The sequence below is a fragment of the Budorcas taxicolor genome, chromosome 25 (assembly GCF_023091745.1).
Source record: "Budorcas taxicolor isolate Tak-1 chromosome 25, Takin1.1, whole genome shotgun sequence".
Lineage (NCBI taxonomy): Eukaryota > Metazoa > Chordata > Mammalia > Artiodactyla > Bovidae > Budorcas > Budorcas taxicolor.
Window position 1 is genome coordinate 32,059,588 of NC_068934.1, and position 14,000 is coordinate 32,073,587.

Sequence of the window (14,000 nt, forward strand, 5' to 3'; positions counted from 1 at the left end):
AGTCTGACATTTCCAGGAATGCTGATATTCCTTCCCACATTTCCAGTGGGTACCAATAACCATGTCCACCCTTTTCCCTTCTCACTCATATTCAGACACCGAAATGGAATTAGCATGAGTATTAGAACCACAGTCATTGTCAGTAGTGATTCCCAGGAAGATGGAAGGAGAGAGGTCCTTTACATCCCAGTCCTGGAGACCTGTCCTCTTAGCACTCCAAGTATCAGTTGTGTTGACTATTTAGATCAGCCAAGGGATATTAAGTGACGCTCTAAGCATGTGCTGGGATACATGTTGATTTCAACCCAGGCTCCCAGTTCCCAGAGAATCAGCAGACACAATAAAGGAAAATATAGAATCTGCAGTCAGTCAGCCTAGGTACAAATAATCAGCACCTATCAGTTGTATGAAGGGCTTTCCAGGTGGTACAGAGGTAAAGAATCTGCCTGCCAATGCACTAGGTGCAAGAGATACACGTTCGATCCCTGGGTTTCTAAGATTCCCTGGAATAGGAAATGACAAACTGCTCCAGTATCCTTGCCTGGGAAATCCTATGGACAGAGGAGCCTGGCAGGCTACAATCCATGGAGTCACAAAGAGTCGGACACCACAGAGCACACACATCAGTAGTGTGAATTCGGGCAGGTGGTTTAACATCTCTCCCTGAGTCTCTCATATGCAAAATGGAGTAATAAGAGTAATTTCCTCTTAGCATTGTTCTGACAGATAATATAGGTTAGGCCGAGTGACTGGCACAGTGCCTGGAACATAGTAAGAACTCAACTAATAGGCTGCATTCTCTGCTGAATTCAAACATGCTTGTGCATTTCTGTCCAATTCATAGTTGAGGTCATCTAAAAAAAAAAACTTTCATTTTACTAGCTCTGTGGAGTCTCTGGAAAAGAATTCATTCTAAGAAAAGCTGAAGCTAGGTACAGGTATTGAGAACTGTCCCAGGAGCAAAGCTTTAGCTAAACAAACTGTGGGGAAATTCCCAGATGTTGCTATAAACAGAATCAGGAAGGTCTCTTGAATGGAATTTTGTGCTGTTGTTTATAGAAGGGAGTCGGTTATCTGTTCAGCTCAGTTCAGACACTCAGACTCTCTCCCTATTGCTCTTGGGCTGTGATATTAGTCATGTCCCTCTTAGCATGAATTCCACCAGACTATTGCCTCTCCTTCTCAGTAGAAGCATTGAAAAAAAATTTAAATGGAGGTCTGCGGTAAACACTGAGGAAAGCCAGAGGTTCTTCTCGGAGTCCTAAAAAAATAAATTAGAAAGGTATTCGTGCAATGGGAACCATTTGTCCTAGGTTGTCAGGAATGGTCTCAATTTTAAATCATTTTATCTATTATTCTCATAAACCAGCCACATTTTCTGGAAACTACATTTCCCAGGCTTTTTTCACACCTGAATATGTTACAGGTATCCTTTTTCATGCATGTGAGTCTCAAATTAGGCTGTTTAAGTGGGCTGAGTCACTCAAGGGAAGAACCCTAGACAGAGGACCAGTCACTCTAGGACTTTGATGGACTGGTAAGTGGAAGAGACCACAGATAATACTGAATGAAGGGACTTCTCTGGTAGTCCAGGGATTAACATTTCACCTTCCACTGCAGGGAGTGAAGGTTCAATCCCTGGTTGGAGAGCTAAGATCCCATATGCCCTTTGGCCAAAAAACTAAGACATCAAACAGAAGTGATACTCTAGCAAATTCAATAAAGACTCTAAAAATGATCCATGACCAAAAAATCTTTTTAAAAAAATATTAAATCAAACATTATATCACAAAGGCCCACCCCAGATGATTTCAAGGCCTTCAGAAGTCCTGAAGTTCCAAGGAAAACCTACCCCATGAATGATGGAGCTCATAATAGAGAATTATTATTAACGCCATCTCTTGAGAATCTCAAAGCAAAATCGAATTATTTCTAATACAGCATCACCTGAATTCTCAAGGCTCATGTAACCAAGGCCTGGAGGCTAAATGACCTACACGAAGTTTCCGTGTCTGTGAGAGAGGTCAGACCAGAACCTGATTATCTTCATATGTTCATCTGTGACTTTCTTAGCCTGTGGAGACTTATGTCCTAACCTGGCTTTCATTGAATATGGATGCAAAATAGCTTAATTGTAGAAAGCAGCTTAAATGTTAAAGGCAACACTGTTCCAGAGAGACTAAGAGATTCCAGCCCTCAAGAGATCCCAGGAGCTGGCATTTCCTACTACTTAATTTTTATGGGCTCACAGTCTCCCTTGCCTCGCTCTGTTCCCACTTGGCCACAATTCCCTCGTCATCTGGGCGTGATCTCCCTGCCCCCGTTCACTTCCCTGTGAAGTCTGTGGGCGGCAAGTGAAGAGCAGGAGCTTGGGCTCAGACCAGGCTCCGCAGAGACTTTCTCATGGAAGGACACCCTTGTCCTTAGCTATACGGGGCCAGGGAGTGTGGACAAGACTGCCGAGCTTCAGCCAATTAGAGGTTTTGCCTGCCGAAAGTGGCAAGCAAGGGTTTGAGCCGTCCCTGGACGCATGCACGCACATGAACACCACCCTCTGCCCCTCACTCCCCGCTCACTATGCAGAGAAGCAACAGGACACAGAGACATCCCAGGCCAGCTTTCTTTACCAGTCCTCGCCACCCTCCCTGGATTGGGCTTTTTCCAGTGAAAAATGAGCCCCAAAGCCCTGGAGCCTTCTCGGTGATTTACCGAGAACCTTACCTCCGCATGGGCTTTCCGGCTGCAGCCAACCCCAAGAGTCAGAGGGAGGAAGAGGGAGAAAATCATAAATGGATAGAAAGATGAGAAACAGATGTCTGGAGCCTTCACTGGCTGGGAACTCTCCCCCTCGACCCCCTCTCTTCGTGAGATTAGAAGGGCTTAGTCCCTGAGAGCAGACTCTTCCACTACCCGCTTTGACCTCCCTCCCTCCGTACCCCACCAACCCCTCCCATCTGTCAAGGCTCACCCTGGAGACCTGCCACATGGGTGTCTACCTTGTTGGTCATTTCTTCCTAACTTTAGCCAAAATAAATGATTAGGCTAGACGGAACACAGACAAAACTCTAAAGATAACAAGTGTTGGCAAGGATGTGAAGGAATTGGAACCCTGGTACACTGTTGGTGGGACTCTATAATGATGTTCAGTTCAGTTCAGTCTCTCAGTCATGTCCAACTCTTTGAACCCTATGAATTGCAGCACGCCAGGCTTCCCTGTCCATCACCAACTCCTGGAGTTCACTCAAACTCACATCCATCGAGTCAGTGATGCCACCCAGCCATCTCATCCTCTGTCGTCCCCTTCTCCTCCTGCCCCCAATCCCTCCCAGCATCAGAGTCTTTTCCAATGAGTCAACCTTTGTGCAAAACTGTAGGGAGGTTCCTCAGAACTTAAAAATAGAACAACCATATGACCTAACAATCCCATTTTTAGGTATATATTCAAAAGAATTGAAATCAGTGTCTCAAAGAGGTAACTACAACCTCATGTTCATTGTAGCATTGTTTACAACCAAAATGTGGAAACAACACAGATATCCGTTGACAGACAAATAGATTTAAAAATATAGTGTATACATATGATGGGATATTACTCAGCCTTAAAAAAGAAGGAAATTCTACTGTTTGTGACAATGTGGATGGATCTGAAAGACATCATACTACGTGAAATAGCTCATTCCCAGAAGATCGCATACAGCACGTGAGGTCTGAAAGAGATTTTTTAAAGTATTTATTTATTTTTATTTATTTGGTTGTGCTGGGTCTTAGCTATGACTTGTGGGATCTAGTTCCCTGACCAGGGATTGAACCCAGGCCTCCTGCATTAGGAGTGCAGAGTCTTAGCCACTGGACCATCAGGGAAGTCCCCGAAAAAAATTTTTAAATGACGCCCCCCCCCAAAAAGTAGATGGAACAGAATACCAAAATATTACCCTTATTGCTGATAAAGCTGACTTAATAGTGAGGTGCTTGCACCTATGGATAGATAAGTGGACAAAAAGCTTCCTAAAGACTCAGAATTTAGCTAACTCACCCTCTGACACACAGGCTCAGATGGACGGGTCAGACTTCCCCATTGGAAGATTTGTGGGATGGGGTAAGAGAAGAGAATATGAATCCCTTATGAACAGGACTAAATTCTTTCAAAATTTACCAATCAAATATATCACTCCTTAGCACAGAGCTTGTAAGGCTCAGAGAAAAGCTCAGAGTGTTAGGCTAATGGAACTTCTTCCACATTAAAGGAAACACCAGGAGGAGAGAAGAAAATGGCCTGTTCCTTTCCTTATGCACACATTATAACTCTCCATCAATTTATATGTTTTATTTTCTTTTTTGCCTCTCCATGAGATTAAATATACTTGCAGTCAAGAAATATGCCTTTTCATCCTATACTTTCAATCTGTACAAGTCAAACACTCATGCTTAGCACCAAATAAGTTCAACCTATTTGTTAAAAGTCCTTGAAGAGAGAAGAGCCAAAGTATCACAGGTTCACTTATGAAAGAATAGCTGTCACAGCAGAAGAGGAAGAGAAGGGAAAATTGAGGTAGGAGACTTCAAAATAGAGGAGGGACTTCCCTGGTGGTCTAGTGGGTAAGAATCCGCCTTCCAATGCAGGGGACTCAGGTTCTGTCCCTGAGAGGGGAACTAAGATCCTGCATGCCACAGGGCAACTGAACCCACGTGCTGCAGTTACTGAGCATGTGTGCTCTAGAGCTCTAGCTTGTGAACATGCTCCTCAACATGCTGCTCTTTCCTAGAGAAAGCCCATGAAGCACAAGGAAGACCCAGCAGAGCCAAATGGATTAATGAATTAATTTTTAATAAAAGAGGAAATATTTGAGCTGGACTTTGGGGAACGAGTAGACTCCAACTACACAGAAAAGTCAAAGGCAACAGTTGCATAAACCCAGAGGCATGAGATGGTACAGCAAATCCCTGGATGCAAAAAAAAATCCTTCACAAATGTAGCACAGAATAAGGGAGATGAGAGAGGAAGGAGATGAGGCAGTCCTTCACTCTGGAATACTTAATAGAAATATCCAAATACCTAACAGCCGAACGAGTGACTCTCTCCTTGAGTTCACTGTTTTTCTTTGAGTTGAACCTTAGCCATTGGCACAGTGTGTATGCTCGGCCATGTCTGACTCTTCATGGCTCTGTGAACTGTAGCACATCAGACTCCTCTCTGTCTATGGAATTTTTCCAGGTGAGAATACTAGAGTGGGTTGCCATGTCCCCCTCCAGGGGATCTTCCTGATCCAGGGTTAGAACCCTCGGCTTTGCGTCTCCTGTATCGGCCGGCAGATTCTTTAGCAGTGCGCCACCTGGGAAGCCCCAGTGGTTCATGCACTAAGGGACAGCATTCTAAGCCATAGGGAAGTCTCCTCTAGACCTGTCGGCTTACTCTGTGGAATCCAAAATCAACACGTTTTAAGGGAACTAAGAGTCTCTGGGCTCACGTCTGGGAAAGCCCAGAATGCTGATATCACCCCAATGGCATGAAGCAGCAAGGAACTGAAGGCCACCAACCTTGGCATCAGGGGAATTCCATGCCACACGCCTGGATAATGAAAAATGAAGGTCTGAAAAGGCTGCTATTGGCTGGTGCTGTGAGTTTTCTACTTAAATGAAAACCAAGAAGATGGGACGATGTTTCCTTTCATTGCACATTCAGGACTTTTTTTTTTTTTCATGAAAATAATTATAGAAATATTTCCAGCTTAATATTAAGGAGACCCATATCTGAACCTAACTTCACTGACAATGTGTGGAACATATCCCAAATTCTGACTTTAGATAACACTTAAAGCTCTTTCCATAAAATTTCACGGACTCATGTGAAGGCCAGCTATAGAATTTTCCTCCCAGACTGTTTTCTGGGAACAACACCCCCCACCCCCAGGGCTGATAACCTCTCATATTTCTGCTGTGTGATTCTGACCTCTAGCTGTATGTAATTGTTCAGAAATAGGAACGCGATCCACTCAGACTTTGGAATTGGGACTGAAATATATAGTCCATCCTCCTATGGGCCTTAGACTGTAAAATCTAAACTTGGGGGCTGAGAATCTGCCATTCATTGCCTTCATGTGGTCTGAATAACAGAGATAGACAGTGGGCAGATCAGAAAGAAAGATGCCAACACGGATGGCCAAAAACTTGGCAAAAGATTGGATACAGCAAAACAGGGAAAACAAGTCCAGGTTGATGTCTCCGGTTCTGGCCACAAATATTATGACTTAGAAGAACAGTTAGGAAGAGGCAGTAGATGTTGAAGATTGTTCTTACAAAAGTACTAAATGAAATCATGAAAGTTTGTGAACTCCCTAAGAGGGGTCACTCCTAAGATCCTAAGTCTAGATCCTTAAGGCCTCCCCAAAATTAAGGGCAGAAGCAAAGGAGACTCCGGTAAAGGATTGAGTTGAAGATACAAGAGACATGCTCCATGTTCAGGAAAAGACTTAACATTAGATATTCCCTCTCCGACATTTTATTTACCTAAGTTGAGTGTTATATTTGCGAAACTTAGATGCTGTGGAACAGACAAATGAGTGGTTCACTGATTTATTTTTATGGCTCATATTTTACATTTTTATTTGATTGGAGTCTAGTTGGCTTACAATGTTGTGTTAGGTTCAGGTGTGCAGTAGTGTTTCAGTGATGCATAGACTCATTTTTTCCAGGTCTTCACCCATGTAGGTTACTGAAGAGCATTGAGCAGAGCTCCCTCTGCTACACAGTCCATCCTTCTGTGGTTATCTATTTTATATACGGTAATGTGTGTATGTCAATCCCAAGCTCTTAATTTATACCCCCCTTCTTCCTCATTGGTAGTCATAAATTTGTTTTTGAAATCTCTGAGTCTGTTTCTGTTCTACAAATAAATTCATTTGTATCATTTTTCAATTAGATTCCACATGACTGATATATGGTGCTTGTCTTTCTCTGACTTACTTCACTTAGTGGGATAATAGCTAGGTCCCTCCACGCAAATGGCGTTATTCCATTCTGTTAATTTGATTCAGAGAGTGTTGCTCATATATATGGAGAAGGCAACGGCCCCCCACTCCAGCACTCTTGCCTGGAAAATCCCATGGACGGAGGAGCCTGGGGGGCTGCAGTCCATGTGGTCGCGAAGAGTCGGACACCACTGATAGATTTCACTTGCACTTTTCACTTTCATGCATTAGAGAAGGAAATGGCAGCCCACTCCAGTGTTCTTGCCTGGAGAATCCCACGGACGGGGGAGCCTGGTGGGCTGCCGTCTATGGGGTGGCACAGAGTCGGACACGACCGAAGTGACTTAGCAGCAGCAGCAGCAGCAGCAGCTCATATATACTCTTTGTGGGAATGTAAGCTGTTCGAAGGAATTAAAATAGTCACATACATAAACTTTGACCCAGTAAAGTGGAAACACTGAGTTGCCTGCTCACTGGACCCGCCCACCCTAGCGGAGGTCCCAGCTAGAGGGTGACTTAGCCATTGTGTAGCTAATGTTCAGGGGATAAGCGTGTGACTCATGCTGGGCCACCTCTCTCATTATAGGGTTATTGAGTTTAACAGTCATTTCAAAGAACCATCTCTTTATTTCATGGATTTTCTTGATTGCTTTTCTGCTTCTAATTTGTTGACTTTGACTTATCTTCTTGCATCTGTTTTACTTTCTTTACTTTTATTTGCTTTTCTTTTCTAGTTCATTAAGGCGGAAGTAGAGTTCATTGATTTAGACCTTTTTTTCTTTTCTACTGTAAGGCATTTGGGGCTATAGATGTTCTCTTAAGTACTGCTTGAAACCACTTATTTTAGTGTTGGGTTTTCATTTTCATTCAGTTTATGTGTGTGCTACGTCACTTCAGTTGTGTCCAACTCTGTGCAACCCTATAGACTGTAGCCTGCCAGGCTCTTCTGTCCATAAGCTTCCACAGGCAAGGATACTGGAGTGGATTGCCATGGCCTCCTCCAGAGAATCTTCTTGACCTAGGGATGGAATTTGGGTCTCCCTCATTGCAGGCAGATTCTTTATGGTCTGAGCCACTGAACAAGCCCCTTTATTCAGTTTAACAATTTTAAATTTTCTCTTTGGATTTATCTATAACCTATGAGTTATTTATGAATATTAGCTTGGACTGCTTAGGGGTTTCCAGCTATTTTCCTGATATTAATTTATAATTTAATACCATGTAGTTATAGAACTGATTTTCTATGACTTGACTCTTTTACGTTTATTAGGATCTGTTTTATTATAGTACATTGTTTACCTTGGTAAATGTTTCATTGATTTTTGAAAGTGTATTCTGCCATTGTTGGATATAGTATTCTAAAGTTGTCAATTAAGTTAATTTGGTTAACAGTGTTATGCAAATCTTCTAGATACTTTCTGTCCACATTTTCTATCAATTATTAAAATCTCTGACTTTATAATAAGTGTGGATTTGTTTTTCTCCTCTCACCTTATCACTTTTTGTCTCATGTATAAAGAAGCTCAATTATCTGTTACATAAACATTTAAGATTGTTATATTGGTGAACTGACCACTTTCTCACTTGGTGAATTGACCACTTTATCATTATTAAATGACTCTCCCTATGACTGGTAGTATTTTTTTGTTCTAAAATCTACATTTTCTGATATTAATATAGCCATTCTAACTTAATCTTCACTAACATTAACTAATTAACATTGGATATAATTTTCCATTTTAATTTCACCGATTTGTTTGATACATATTCTTATAGCTGGGGATGATCTTCTCTGGTAGCTCAGCTGATAAAGAATCCACCCACAATGCAGGAGACCCCAGTTCAATTCCTGGGTTGGGAAGATTCCCTGGAGCAGGGATAGGCTACCCACTCCAGTATTCTGGCCTGGAGAATTCCACATACTGTATAGTCCACAGGGTCACAAAGAGCCGGACACGACTGAACCACTTTCACTTCACTTCATTTCATAGCTGGGTATATGAGGTATATTCATACAGCTGGATTTTTCTCTTTATCACCATAATAGTGCTATCTTTTAATTGGGATAATTAAACTATTTCTAATTTGTATGGTGATTTAAAATTTACCAGCTGACTTTTTTATTTATTCCATCCATCTTTTGTTCTCTTTCCTCTTTCTTTATGCTCTCTTTTGAATTAATTGCATATCTTTTTATTTTTCCATTTTATCTCTTTTGTTGTATTATTTTAATGGTTGAATTAGGTTCATAAACTATGCCTTTGACTTATCATAATCAGTGTTCAAGTAATATTATACCACTTTACATATATTAAAAGACTTTTACAACAATATACTTCCATTATCTGCCTCCTGAATTTTAACTACTGTTATCACACAGTTTATTTCTACCTGTGTAATAAGCCTCACATTACGCTGCTCGTTTGCTTGCTTTAAACAATAAATTTTCTTCCAAAGAAATTTAAATGATAAGAAAAAAATATATTTTCCATTTCTCCACATAGTTACCATTTCTAAGCTCTTAATTCCATTGTGAAATCCAGATTTCCACCTGGCATTGTTTTCCTTCTGCTTGAGGAATATTCTTTACAATTTCTTATAGTGCAGTTCTGTTGGTAATGAAAATCCTTCAGTATTTTATATCTGAAAAAGTCCTTGCTTTGCCTTTGCTTTTTAAAGATGTATTCACTAAGTATAGAATTCTAGATTGATTGATTTTTTTCCTTTCAGTACATTAAAGATGTTGTATACTGTGTTATTGCTTACATTGCTTTTGATGAGAAATATGCTATTAATCTTGCTTTTGTCCTTTTTTTGGTAATGTGTCTTTCTTTTCTAATTAATTTTAAGGTTTCTTTGGTATCACTGGTTGTAAATAATTTGATCCTGATGTGCTTTACTGTATTTTTTTCAATTTTCATGTGCATAGAGTTTGTTGGGCTTCTGTGTCTTACAGCTGTGCATTGATAGTTTTAATCAAATTTGGAACAATTTCAGTCATTAATCCTTCTTTAAAAAATGTATTTTTTAATCACATTTCCTGGCCATTTGGAGACTCTGGTTGCATGTTTACGCAGACACTTAGATTTGTCCCACAACTTGCTAACAGTCTGTTCATTTTCTTTTCAGTCTTCCTTTTCTATATGCTTAGTTTGACACAGTTTCTATTGCTATGACTTTAAGTTCATCATTTTTTCCTTCTGCAGTGTTAAGCGTGTCATTAATACCATCCAGTGTATCTTTCATCTCATACATTATAGCCATCTCAAGAAGCTTAACTTGGGTCATTTTAAAAATATGTTTCACATCTCTGTGTATCATGTTCTCATAGCTCTTTGAACATGTGAAATCATTACTCTCTTTTAATATCTTTGTGTACTAATTCTAATATCTGTGTCATTCCTGGGAAATATTCAACTGATTTTTTTCCTCATTTGGGGTCATATTTTCTTGTGTTTTTGAATGCCTGGTAATTTTTTATTGGATGCCAGACATTGTGGATTTGCTGGGTATTTTTGTATTCCTAAAAATATTCTTGAGCTAAGTGACTTGGAAATAGTTTGACCCTTTTGAGTCTTACTTTTCAGCTTTACTAGGCAGAAGTACAACAGTATTTAGTCAAGGGCTAATTTTGTTCCAAGACTGATGCAAAACCTTTCTCAGTACTCCACCCAATGCCCCATGAATTACGAAGTTCAAGAACTGGCAAAACCAACTTATGGTAATAGAAACTAGAATAGTGAACACCCACAGGGTATAGAGATGGTAACTTTCTGGATGTGCTGCTTATACAAATTTGTCAAAGGGACAATTAAGATCTGTGCCCATCACTGTAGGTAAATTTTTTGGGACTAAAAAAGCATGTTTAGTATCAAATGCATGTGCATATGTATAAAGTCTGAAAGAATATACACCAAAATTTCAATAGTGAAGACTCTGAGGTGTTTCTAAGTTATCTTCTGAGTATTTTTCAGTTATCTAAATTTTTAATAAATATACTACCTTTTTAGAAAATGTAAAATTAATATCAAAAAAGAATGAAAGTATTCTGGGGGAATTCTCTACCTTACAGAATGAATGAAGGAAAGGAAACAAATCCTTATTGAGTACTTGCTATATGTCAGGTCTCTTAAAAGTCACTTTATTATATTATTCCATTTGATTGATATAATAACTCTACTGTGTGCTAAGTTGCTTCAATCATGTCTGACTCTTTGTGACCCTATGAACTGCAGCCTGACAGGCTCCTCGGTCCATGGGATTCTCCAGGCAAGAGTACTGGAATGGGCTGCCATGCCCTCCTCCAGAGAATCTTCCAGACCCAGGAATCAAACCCAAGTCTCTTACATCTCCTGCGCTGGCAGGCCGGTTCTTTAAGTTGGTATTATCCAATTTGCCTCCCTGGTGGCTCAGAGGTTAAAGCGTCTGCCTGCAATGCGGGAGACCTGGGTTCGATCCCTGGGTTGGGAAGATCCCCTGGAGAAGGAAATGGCAACCCACTCCAGTATTCTTGCTTGGAGAATCCCATGGACGAAGGAGCCTGGTGGGCTACAGTCCACGGGATCTCCAAGAGTCAGACAGGACTGAGCGACTTCACTTTCACTTTCTTTATCCAATTTGCAAAAGAAGAAATGACGCTGCAGAAAGGTTGTCATGTGTCAAATGTCCCACTTGGTCTTAAGGCTGCCTACTTCTGAAGTCCTTGTTTTGGACGTTAGCGAATTAAGCTGCTGAGATGGATTTTTTGAAATTCAGAAAGTAAAGAGTACTGAGAAGGATAGAAAAGCCCCAGAAGTTTATCACTGACTGCAGGCTTGGGAGCTGGCACAGTAGCCTCGAGGAGTTCCCTTTTAAAAAGACAAAGCAAATTTTTTCATGAAGGCACAGTTACAAATCAAGCATAGTTCATCCGAAACTCAAGAAAGTTTGGCCTGAGAAAGAAAAAGAAGTGGGTGGCTCAGGGAAAATCCATGAGCTCCAGATCCTGGGTGGCAGGCAGAAGGAGAGAAAAGGAAGGAGTTCTTCCTTCCAACCTATGGGCAGCTTAGTAGGACAAAGGCAGCTTTGTCCCCAGATGAAGTACTGCCCACTGCACCCCCCGCAAGAGGCCAAGGGTCGTGGCTGTCAGGTTACAGGAAGAGGTGTATTCTCTGTATCAGCTGCCTCCTGCCCAGGCAAGCCTGACTCACAGGTTGGTCACCTGTCTGGAATGGATGGCAGGAGAGCTCACTGCTGAGGTCACCCACAGAGCAGTGGACCGGAACAGCTTCTGTGTCAACCGCTCAGGTCACAGCAGCTCCCTCCACCTTTGGTTGGAGGCTGTTTCTGTGTGAAGTGAATCTCTTCCAATATCTACATCACACTTGGAATGCTGGCCTTGAATCACCTCATTTGCTCTTTCTTGCATCACCCGGTTTGGGATTGTGAATGAAACACTCACGGATCATTCTCTGAGACTTTGACATGGAGTCTCCGACTCCTCGTAAAGTTCTCCCAGGTTCAATTACAATGGGATGGAAGAGCTGGGACTCAGACTTGAGCGTGAAGCTCTTTGAGAATGGGGGTCTGAGGGGGTAAGGGGTGTCCATGTGTCCATGTTGGTCAATGTTCTCTCAAAGCTGGCATTTGGCTTTTATGTGCTCATCCAGATCCTAGTTCGAGAAACAGTTATGGGTGGAGAGGAAGATGGCGGCTCTCACCCTTTTATGGCTCCACCATCCTTCATCTTGCATCCTCATGTGCTAAATGAGAGTTGGGAAAATGAACCAGGACTGAGCCTCACTCCCCACCCTACCCCCACTCCCTGCCACTTCTGTAACACAGCTGGGTGGTGCCTGATCCTCTGCCAAAGGCCAGGGGCCCAGGCTAGGTGGGGTTTTCTCCATATCCGTGGCTCACTCACTTTTGAGATCTGTGGCTGAGCTGCATCATAGGGGGCTAATTACTGCCAATTACAGCACTGTTGAGCTCTATTTTCTGATGTAGAGAAATGGTCTGCTGGGAACTCAACTAAAACCAATAGAGGACCACTTATTGCACACTTGTTAGGAAGCCACCAGGAAGGGCCTCCCCAGGCTTGTTTTTAAACACAGACACACTCAAATCTTCTCTCCTCTTACAGCCAAGAACAGCCAGTCATGTATTGAAAACCGCAAGCTCACTTTCTCAGTCACAAGCAAATGTTCCCTGAGGGTCAGAGTGGGATTTTGGAGAGTGAGCTCCATTTCATTATGAACTCTCTGATCTTCCCCAGCTCTAGAAGAAGCAAGAGGAAGACCAAGAAAAGGAGAAGCATCCCTGAGTGCTTCTTATATGTTAAGTATTTCTGAGGGAGAGGCAGCAGGTGGCTCTAGTGGTAAAGAATCCACCTGCCAATGCAGGAGACGAGACCTGGGTTCGATCCTTGGATTGGGAAGATCCCCTGGAGAAGGGAATGGCTACCCACACCAGTTTCTTGCCAGGGAAATCCCATGGACAGAGGAACCTGTTGGGCTACAGTCCAGGGGGTCCAAAAAGAGCCGGACACTACTGAGACACACACACACACAAACTTGTGTAATTAATATAAATTATTATATTGACCCTCAAAATGGACCTGCAAGATGACTGGCATTATTATGATTTTGTGGAAACTGAGACTCAAAGATACTGAGGAGTTTATTGAGTCATGGAGTCAGAATTTAAACCCTGATTTTAACTGATTGCAAATGAGCTTTCTCCATCATAAGCAGAAAAATTGCCAGCTCACAGAAAATACTCCTTTATAGCCGTCATCTCAAAAATTTTCTGACCCTATACCCCCATCAGCAAAGATTCTTTGAGCAGCACTGCCAACATACGCATATTTATTTATGGATTAGATGTACTAGCTAATGTCTATTAGTATTGATTGATAATAATATGAGTGCCCAGACACTGTTTATTAACGACAATGGATTTACATCTATATTTAATATAGTGTTGATAATTTGGAAAACATTTTTGCCAAATATAATTAAATTATTGTCTTAACCTCGGCATATGCCTAACAAATAA

At 41.6% G+C, this 14,000-nt stretch overlaps 1 non-coding gene across 1 annotated transcript; it reads right to left on the reverse strand.

Moving 5' to 3' along the window:
- Positions 1 to 3,788: 3,788 nt before the first annotated feature.
- Positions 3,789 to 3,861, reverse strand: TRNAR-CCU (transfer RNA arginine (anticodon CCU)). Its single transcript has one exon. It is a non-coding gene; the product is annotated as a tRNA-Arg (tRNA).
- Between the last annotated feature and the right edge of the window lie 10,139 nt (positions 3,862 to 14,000).